This window comes from Gekko japonicus, unplaced genomic scaffold, assembly GCF_001447785.1.
Source record: "Gekko japonicus isolate JY-2015 unplaced genomic scaffold, Gekko_japonicus_V1.1 scaffold3902, whole genome shotgun sequence".
NCBI lineage: Eukaryota > Metazoa > Chordata > Lepidosauria > Squamata > Gekkonidae > Gekko > Gekko japonicus.
In genome coordinates, this window is record NW_015164777.1 from 107906 (window position 1) to 117904 (window position 9999).

The window sequence follows — 9999 nt, forward strand, 5'->3', positions numbered from 1 at the left end:
CCAAGTTGCCAAACATCAAAACAATAAAACATTTCTGTGTTAGAGCTATATTTGAAATAAAGCATACATAAAACAATTCAGCAGAAGCAGAGAAACAGACATATGTACAGAATGCTTACAAATGGAGGTGACAAAAACATGCACATACATTCAGAGACTGCAACCAATATCACTGAGGTGCCTTCCATATGTGTCTTGAGGAGGGAAAGTAAGTTATTCTTGAGGACTTACAGATACATCACATTCTACTCATTTGTTTCTTGCTTTCCCAGCTTTTGATTATCTCTTTTTCTTATGAACTGAATAAGAACCCTGGAAGGGCTAACAAGTGGATGTAGAGGCTGAGGCTTTCCTCAAATGTTGCCTCCTGGCTCTGGTATGCAGAGGGTTATTGCCTCTGAATGTGGAGGCTCCTTTTAATCAGCATGGCCAGTAGCCACTAATAGGCCTCCCTGAAACTGTCTAATCTGTTTTCTTCCCCTCTCCCTCCCAACCTATTTGTCTCATTCTCTTCTTATGTCTGTCCTTCCTTCACTTTTGTGTCCATTTTCAGTTACAAATTGTTTAGGGATGGGGAAAGTGTACCCTGATTTACAGTGTGTGTTGTGGAACTTAGAAGAGACCCTAACTTCATTTGGGTTCGCATAAAAGAAATTAGTCATTATCATAGAGGGGAACACTGGACGAAACTCCCTCTTCTGTTGCCACTGCCCTTTGATAATCTGGGAATGCATTCTTCTCTCAGGCAATGTAGGTAACTCAGGTCTCTTCAGAAGATACATAACTCTCCAACCTCATCCATGTCATTTTCAGTGTCACTGGAGCTGAGAGAGGGAAGTACTGAAGAACTAATGAGTTGGATCAAGACAGAATATCATTTTCGGCTTCACTTTCCAAGTACAACTCACTGCTGTCCACCAAATGATGTTGCTGGTACAGTTGCAAAGTCTGTGTTGGGAAACTGCATGGTATTTGAGGGTGAAGTTCATGGAGGGCATGGTTACAGGAGAGAAGATACCTTGGTGGAGTATAGTCCACCCTCCATAGCAGCCATTCTCTAAGGTAGAACTGCACTCTGAGATCATTTGCAAGTCCAAGTGATCTCCTGGCCCCTCCTGGAATTTGCCAAAAGTATTTCCTGGGGCACAGGGTACACTGATGTGTGAGAGAAATCAGAATTAGTGTTAACCATTTGCATCATCTTGATGTAACACAATACTAATCAGGAAAAATGGAATTACTTTTTCTTTTGAAAAAGTCAGATCAGTCTATCATATATTGGACATTGTTGTACATCTGAATACATGAAATAGAAGGATGTTATAAGGGAGCCAAAATAAATCATAGAGGAGTCTCAGTATTCTTGTTCCGACAAAGACACATATGGAAAGTGACAGCTAGTGAAAGAGGGGTGAAATATAGGTTCTTAATTTTTTCGCATGAGGTGATTCTTCTGATTGAGTTCAGGCCGCAGCATGATTACATAGCACTTGGGGGAAAAGATACAAGCCAGTAAGCTAGCACTGGAGACCAAGATGGAGAAGATCTCCACAGCCACCATCTGTTTCCCTTTGGTGCTCAGATAGGTGGGAACAAAACACAACCAAACACTGCAAAAAATCAGCATGCTGAAGGTGATTGATTTGGCTTCATTAAAACTATTGGGCAACGTCCGGGCAACAAAGGCCACAAACAAGCTGATGAGGGACAGAAGTCCCATATAGCCAAGGACAATGTAGAACATAATGTCAGAGCCTTCATTGCATTCTGCTATAATCTCTGCAGACAGGAATTGTGGATCAAAATCGGGGAAAGGGGGAGAGATTCCCAGCCATACTGTACAAATACTTGCTTGAATAAGAGAACAAGAGAGGACAATGAAGTTGGCCAGTCTTTTCCCCACCCACTTCCTCATGCTGGACCCTGGTTTGGTGGCCATGAAAGCTACCACCACAGTGATGGTTTTGGCCAAGACACATGCCACAGCCACAGAGAAGATGATGACGAAAGCAGATTGTCGGAGTAAGCAGGTCACCTTGGTCGGTTTTCCAAGAAACAGCAAAGAGCAGAGAAAGCAAAACAGGAGAGAGATGAGGAGAGTGTAGGTGATATTCCTGTTGTTGGCTTTTACGATGGGGGTATCTCTGCATTTAATGAACGTTCCTAGGACTAAGGCTGTGGTCATGGACAAAGAAAGAGCCATTGAAACCAGACTGATTCCTAGAGGTTCTTCAAAAGAAAGGAAGCTTATCATTTTAGGGATGCATCCTTCCCTGTTCTTGCTTGGATATTGATCTTCTGGACATGTCAAACAGTCATCCATGTCTGGAAGGGAAGAGGAGAGGAATAATCTCAGTGCTGTCTGTAATGTTGCATGGGCTTCTCATGTTTACATTTTATGTGTGTGGCCAGCAATATGGTGGTTGTCTTTTATCTCATTCATAATTGCTGGCTGAGTATGGAGATGTTAAATACCATTTTCATATTCCCTTTCACTGATGAAAATATGTAATGTCTTCCTGTACAGGGATTGTGAACTCCAGGTGTACTGCTTGGCTCTGGTTTGGTAAACTGTATACTTAATTGGTTGGGAGTTGGAGTATTCCAGGGCTATTTTACACAAGTAAGCCAGTTATAATGCTTTCCTAAGCAGTGTTACACTCTCCAAATCCCATTAACTTCAGTTTACTTGGAGTGGCATAACTCTGCTAACAATTGCACTGTTATGGTCAGTTTGGAAAAATAGAGAAAGGCAGCACCTGAAAACCAAGCAGTGAAGGGAAGATTCTATGATGTACATATAAATGTATCAAAGAAATGCAGATGTCAAAGTATGCCACCATTTCACAACAGAAAACGTAATAACAGCAGTTATATTTCAGAAGTTATCCCCCAGGATTAGGCATTCCCATTTCCTACATAAATTCTCTTTCTTGTGGTACTTTATTAGATCTCGATAGTGTCCTTTGTGGGCTAAAAATTCCCTCAAAATAAATACAGTGCTGTTACTTTGGAGCTCCCTATGTTTTCACTAAAGCCCTCTTTTGATAAATCTGCACTTTTTATCTACCACATGCCTTGATTCTTAAGGGCTGGAAGTCTTACGGGAGGAGATGTGGTTTTAATTTAGACAGAATATTTACAATAGATAAAACCCCATGCAAAATAATAAGGGAACTCTTAGCTGCCTCAGACTTGAACAATGATTTCTCTAAGGTTAATACATCTGGGGAGAGCATAAAATCTTGGACGGAGTGTACAGTGTTATTATTCCAACAAAATGGAAATATGAAGTTTTATTTGAGATACACAAACTTATCTTTTAACAGAGAGTAGAATGCATGACACATTCATATATAAAACAATAGGTAAATGACCAATACCTAATAAAGAGTGGGTTTCCTAAGAAACTAATTGATGAATTATGATTGGGGAAGCAGTGTAGGTGTCAGTGAAACTTGGCCCTTTAAAAAAAAAAAAGTATAATCTCCACTTTTGGTCACTTTGGAGGCCATAGCAGGCTGGGCATTGGAACACCCTAGATTGATTGTCCTGGGTGATTTCAATGTCCATGCTGATGATGTGACCTCTATTCAGGCAGCGAATCTGGTGTCGTCCATGGCGGAGCTGGGACTCTCCCAATACGTAACAACGCCCACTCACCAGGCTGGGCACACACTCAATTTGATTTTTGTGGCGGGGGTAACAGTGGACCGGATTACTGCTTCAGCGGTTCCATGGTCAGACCACCATGCCCTAGGGGCCTGCCTAAATGTACCACCCCAACCCTGTTTAGGCAGCGAGCATTTTTTAGCTTGCCCGTAGAGCCAGATGGACCCTTTGTGGTTCCAGATGGCCCTGCGGGATCCAGTGCCCCCTAGTGGCTTGCTAAATGAGCTTGTGGAGGACTGGAATAGCCAGCTCTCTACAACCATCAATGAGATCACTCCATGGCACCCTCTATGCCCTCAAACTAGGCTGGCTCCTTGATATACCCAGGAGTTATGGCTGAGGAAGCTCAGACAGCTAGAGGACGGTGACACCGAACTCGAGACGAAGCAACAGGAACATCTTATAGGATGTTTATGAAAGCCTATGAGATGGCAGTCAAAGCCACAAAGAAGGCTTTCTATACAGCGGAGATTGTGTCCGCTAGCTCTCACCCAGCCCAATTGTTTAGGACGATTCGGTCGCAAACAGCTCTGCCACAGGGCAGACCAAATGCTAGGGAATTGAACATTGGCTTTGAGGCTTTCGCGAGCGATTTTGCGGATAAAGTCCTGGTGCTCCACCACGATCTCCCCGCCACACTTGAAATAGTGATCGAGCTTGAGGCCCATTGCACGTCTTCGATTTCAATCTTGGATTGCTTCAGCCTTCTCAGCCTGGAGGAAGTTGACAGTTTACTCGCAGCTGTGTGCCAACCTCATGCAGCCCTGATCCGTGCCCTTCCTGGCTTATTAAAGCTGGCCATGAGGGGTTTTGAGGTGCCCTAAGGGAATTATCAACAAGTCCCTCTTAGAGGGACAGTTCCCTGGGGCACTGAAGGAAGCGATGGTTCGCCCTCTCTTGAAAAAACCATCTTTATACCCAGCTGAATTGGCCAACTATCGGCCGGTCTCCAATTTGCCCTATATGGGCAAATTGATTGAGAGGGCGGTGGCAGTACAGCTGCAGGGTTTTCTGGATGACGCTTAGATCCCTTCCAGTCCGGCTTCCGTCCAGGTCATGGGACGGAGACGGTGCTGATCGCTCTGACGACCTCTGGAGACATCCGAATCTAGGCAGAATGGTGGTATTGCTGTTGTTAGATCTGTCGACCACGTTTGACTTAGTCGACCATCAGCTGTTAGCACACCGCCTCACTGATGCGGGGATTTGGGGGCTCGCCTTGCAGTGGTTTGCTTCCTTTCTCCAGGGTCGGGGATAAACAAAAACACAAAAGGCCTTTAATAAACCAAGATTGGCATCAACAGAAATGGATACATCTAACACAGTGTAACTGTTGCCGAGATTGCCCAGAGGTATGGGCTGGGATGTCACCAGTACGCTGAATACACCCAGCCTTATCTGATGTTAGGCAGCCGGTCAGACTCTGGACAAGAAGACCTGGATTGGGCATTGCAGGCCATGGCTGGTTGGCTTATACTGAGTCGGCTGAAGCTGAATCCAGTGAAGATGGAGGTCCTGTGCCTAGGTCGAGGTGGTTTGGGAGTGGGGATCCCACTCCCGACCTTTGGTAGGGCTTCATTGGTCCCAGCGCTGGAGGTTAGGAGTTTGGGAGTGCTCTTTGATCCCTCCCTTACAATGGAGGCCCAGGTAGCGACCACTGCCAAGTTTGCTTTTTATCATCTCAGGCTGATTAGGCAGTTGGTTCCCTTCCTCGACCTTGCCAACCTGGCTACAATGATCCATGCGATGGTCACCTCGAGAATAGACTACTGTAACACTCTCTACATGGGGCTGCCATTTATTACAATTTTCTTCTATGATTGACAGAACCACCGTTGTTAGAACTAGATTTTTTCCCCCAATTAAACCATCATTGTCCTACTTCTGGAATAAAAGCACCCACTAATAAGAATGGGATGTTTGAAAAGCTACTTTTAATTTGATCAAAGGTCTACCCAACAAGAGCCAATTTCACTTTGATTCATGTGGAATGGTGGGCAGCATATGAAGAGTGAATAAAATTTACAGAGTGAGTCCTCAATGTTAACTTGAGGACTAAAACAACATGCTGCACCATAATGAGTTCAGAGTCATAGAGGGGCTAACCCTCCCCAAGAGCAGCCTGATGGACCTTTAGCTGCACCCTTTGAAATCACTAAATAACCAGGAAAATGCATCTCCTCTTGGGGGAATATAATTCCCCAAAATATATTGGGGGGGGGGCTTTCTATACAATGATAAATTATCATGTTATTAAATGTAGTTAGATATTAATTGTCAATACTTTGGAAATTCAGTGGAATGGATCACCTACCTTTGTGGCTGGAGAACTTCCCTTCTGGGCAAGGAGAACAGTCATAGCAGCAAAATGCCTCCCCTTCCTTCATTTGCTTGTGAAAACCAGGGGTGCAGGGATCATTGCACACAGAACTGGGCACCACCTAGGCCAATATATGAAAAGCGTTAGGGATGGGAGAAATGATGCATTGAACACATAGATATAAATATTAAAAGAGAAAATTTTAAGCTGAAGAAAGCAGAACATTATCCAAGCTACAATCTGCTTGTATTTTCTGATGAGAACAGAACATGTTTTTGGTATCACTAGCTTGGGTGAGGAGATCTTGGATTCCATAGAAAACCATTTGATTATTCAACTCAGTCCCTCATTCCAAAGAAACAGGAATGGTGTTTGAAGCCAGAAGTAGCAGAGTTGTTGTGGTAGAGTATATACAATTTATTTGCAGAGCTATATACATACACGCAGCTTTGCAGCAGTTCACAGTTCTGACTGACAAAGTGCTTCGCTAACAACACAACCATAAGGCAGGCTACTTGGTCAAGATCTCATTGCAATATATAGACATGTTGACCAATCATAGTTCAGTGCTGTACAATTTCTTAGTCATTCTGACATCTGCAGATATGATGCAACCATAGGTATCATGTGACCTCCTGGCTGTCACTGTAGATCATCTGGATCTAACTTATGTACATGACATGCTGTGATCTTGCCTATACTGACACACCTCCAAGATACAGCTAGTCATGGGCATTTTATTACATAACATTGTAAAACTTTCTTTAGGTAAATTCTTTGTAAATACATCAGAAATGTTGTCATCACTTGAACACTGTACCAATTGTATTAAACCACGACATATAGAGTCCTTAACATTCTGGTACCTAATAAGTATGTGCTTACTCCTTTGTGAGACAGGGTGCTGGTGCAGATGGACTATGGTTCTGTTTAGTTTATCACAAATCTACCAAATTTTAAGGAAGGTAAGGGAATTACTATAAAGACAGTCCTTTCCTCAAAATGCTATGAAGGATACAGATATATAGGCATGTGACCTGAGAGGACTTGTGGGGGGAATTTCATTTCCCCCTCCCCTCCCCTACTCTTTTCCTTCACTGAAAGCCCTCACAGCATCTCCCCTTTCCTGCCTCCTTAATTCCTTCCCTACCACTACCCAACTTACCTACCTGTTCCTCCACCCACCTTCAGAATTCTCTCATTCTCTCATCCTGGTAATACTCCCTGGGGAGAAAAATTGTGTGTGGTTACAGCGTTTGGATTGGACTAGGCCCAGTTGTGAAGTCGGAAACAGCACAGCAAATTGTGGGCGCCAAATATATCTTCTGTATTCCCTTTCCTGCACTATTTCCTCTTTCCTTATTATTTACATGTCCTCTCCATATCCTCACCTGTTGTTACTGCTTGTTTTTCTCCTTGCCACCCACTCAACAAACTTATCTGCTCCCCCCATCCTGAGCTATATGTATTATTTACTTCATTTGTTCTCTGCCTTTCTCCACAATGGGGATCCAAAGCACTTTGCACCACAAGAACTCTGTGAGGTAATCGTGGCTGAGAGACAGTGATGGTCCAAGATCACCTGTCAAGCTTCCATGCCAAACTGGGGACTTGATCTGGGTACCCCAGATCCTACTCTGAAACTCTAATACAGGTGTGGGCAGGAGGCCGCTGGCTCACAAGAAGGTGTCCATGCACTCTTAGTTGTCAATCTTTATCCTTTCTGTGAGGCAAATTAGGTGGGGTATGTCTAAATTGCCCAAGGTCACTCAGTGACTTCCCAGGCCAGAATAGGATCTGAGGTCCTAGTCTGACATTCTAACCACTAGGCTTTCATGGGACAGCTGCTGTTGATTAGTAGCAATGAACCATGCTTGGGTAGGTAGCAAGGTTGGTTTCTAGAGGCTAGTAGCAAGGTTGGTTGCTAGGAGCAAGTGCATTGGTTTCTACAGAGGTTTAAAACCTCTGTGTTTTAAAAACCAGGAGCTGTTCTCAAGTTTGTAGAAAGATCTGTCTCCAGTCTTTAGATTTAAGTGTCCACAGTTGTAGCCATTTGGAGAACAAGTTACATTGATGACATCTCTTAGTAGTTGTTGAATGCAGCATGTGAGTCTCACTTTGTTATGGAACCTGATCCTTCATGGAAAGGACAAGGAATTCTGGAAGAAGAAAGGGGGAAAAAACCTAACCTTGAATTTTGTTCTGTCTCAAGAAGGATGTGGTCCCAAGAATAGCTGACCCCCGTGTATAGAAATATTGATTTCTAAAAGCCTCCTGCATTCTCCTGTGATATCTTTCTGATACCAGGCTGTGCCTTGTTTCCTGCTGAAGCCAAATGGCCTCAATGGCCATGCCATAAACCCACATTCTTCACACTTCCATGCTGGGAGAGACCAGATGGCCTCTGCCAAGCATGCAACAAGTCACGTAGGCAATGGGGAAGGTGGAAGGTGGGTCACCTGACTGCAGAGGGAGTTCCCAAACTTCCAGCCTATCTCCACACGCAGCTATGACAACCACAGTTGGGCACCTCCCATGTCCACTCACAATTGGCTGCATGGCCACAGCTGATTGTGACTGAAATGGGCCTATAACTGTTCAAACCTTATAGGGAGACAGTCTCTTGCTCTTGTTCTGTTCTGCTCTTGCTTTCTTGGTCTCCTGTTGTTGCCTGTTTATTGCACTAGGACATGTGGTATATGGGAGAACAAAGAACTGCTTGGTGAGCTGAGCACATGGTGTGCAAAGATGGGATTCCTACTCAAAATCCTTTGGTGTCTAACTGGACTGATGGATTCCTGAAGTTGGTAATGTATCTTTTACTGTGTAGTCAAGGCAAACTGCCTTAGACTTGTTATTTTGAAATCTTTTCTAGTCTATGCTAAGCTCTGTGATGAATAAAAACTTATTCTTGTTTCTAAATGGTCTCTGATGTGTAACTTAGTTCCAAGGCTAAACTCCTGTGCCTTCTGCTCACCCTATAAGCTACCTTTGTAAGAATTAAGCGTGCATCTCTAGATAGAGGTGCTAATGTGTAAAGTCCCAAAGGCCAGTTAAGAGTCTGAACCTTGCTCTTAGGCTGGAAGGGGACTATAGTTAAAAGAGGTTCTTGTGGCAAATTGTTCTGAATCCAGAGAGGGTAGCCTACCTCTCTGGGTGGTTGTTTAATGTATTAAAATATAGGATTCCCTCTCATACCTGGACAGGCTTGAGGGGCAGAAACCTATACACCCCATACCTTTTCAAAATATTTGTTCCAGACAATCATATTTTCATGAATGACGAATCCTTTTCCTTCAAGAGCTTCAGCATCTACCCTTCCAACTTTCACTCGGTGAAAGGACTTGTTTGGGAACATGACCATATTCATGATGTCAAATCCAGTTCCAGTTCCCTTATTCTTATTAAAGGATATGGTTTCTCCAGCTGAATTATTAAAGGAAAGGCTTTGAAGAAACGTGTGTAGCTAGTTGAAAGAGAACAAAAGAACAGAGGATGCTCCAAAATAATGGTCTAGTTCAATGATCACACAGCTTGGAGAGGAACCACTGCTGCAGTTCCACATAATTCCATAGAACTTTTTTTTTATTATAGGATGGTATCTGAACTCACAATACTTGGTCATTAAAAAGTTTTGCGAACTACATGTATCAGGTAATTGCTGCAAACCAATGTCGAATATGACATCAATGTTATTTTAATTATATATGTGTTTATTTTTCATAGCCTTTTTCTTTCACTGAGACTCAAGATGAATCACATAATTTAAAACAATACAATCATAGCAGTATATGTAAAATCTTCAATATAATAAAATGGGACTGCAAAATTGCCACAAGGCAATCCATGAAATTAAAAAAATGGTAACAGTATTCGGGAAACCATGGAACAGCATGGTGTACAAAAGAAGCAGAGCAATGGAAACAGCCATAAATTTCACAAATGTTAGCTATGATTCTATTCATTTTATACAGCAGTGAAACAGTAAGGTAAAGGTAAAGGTTCCC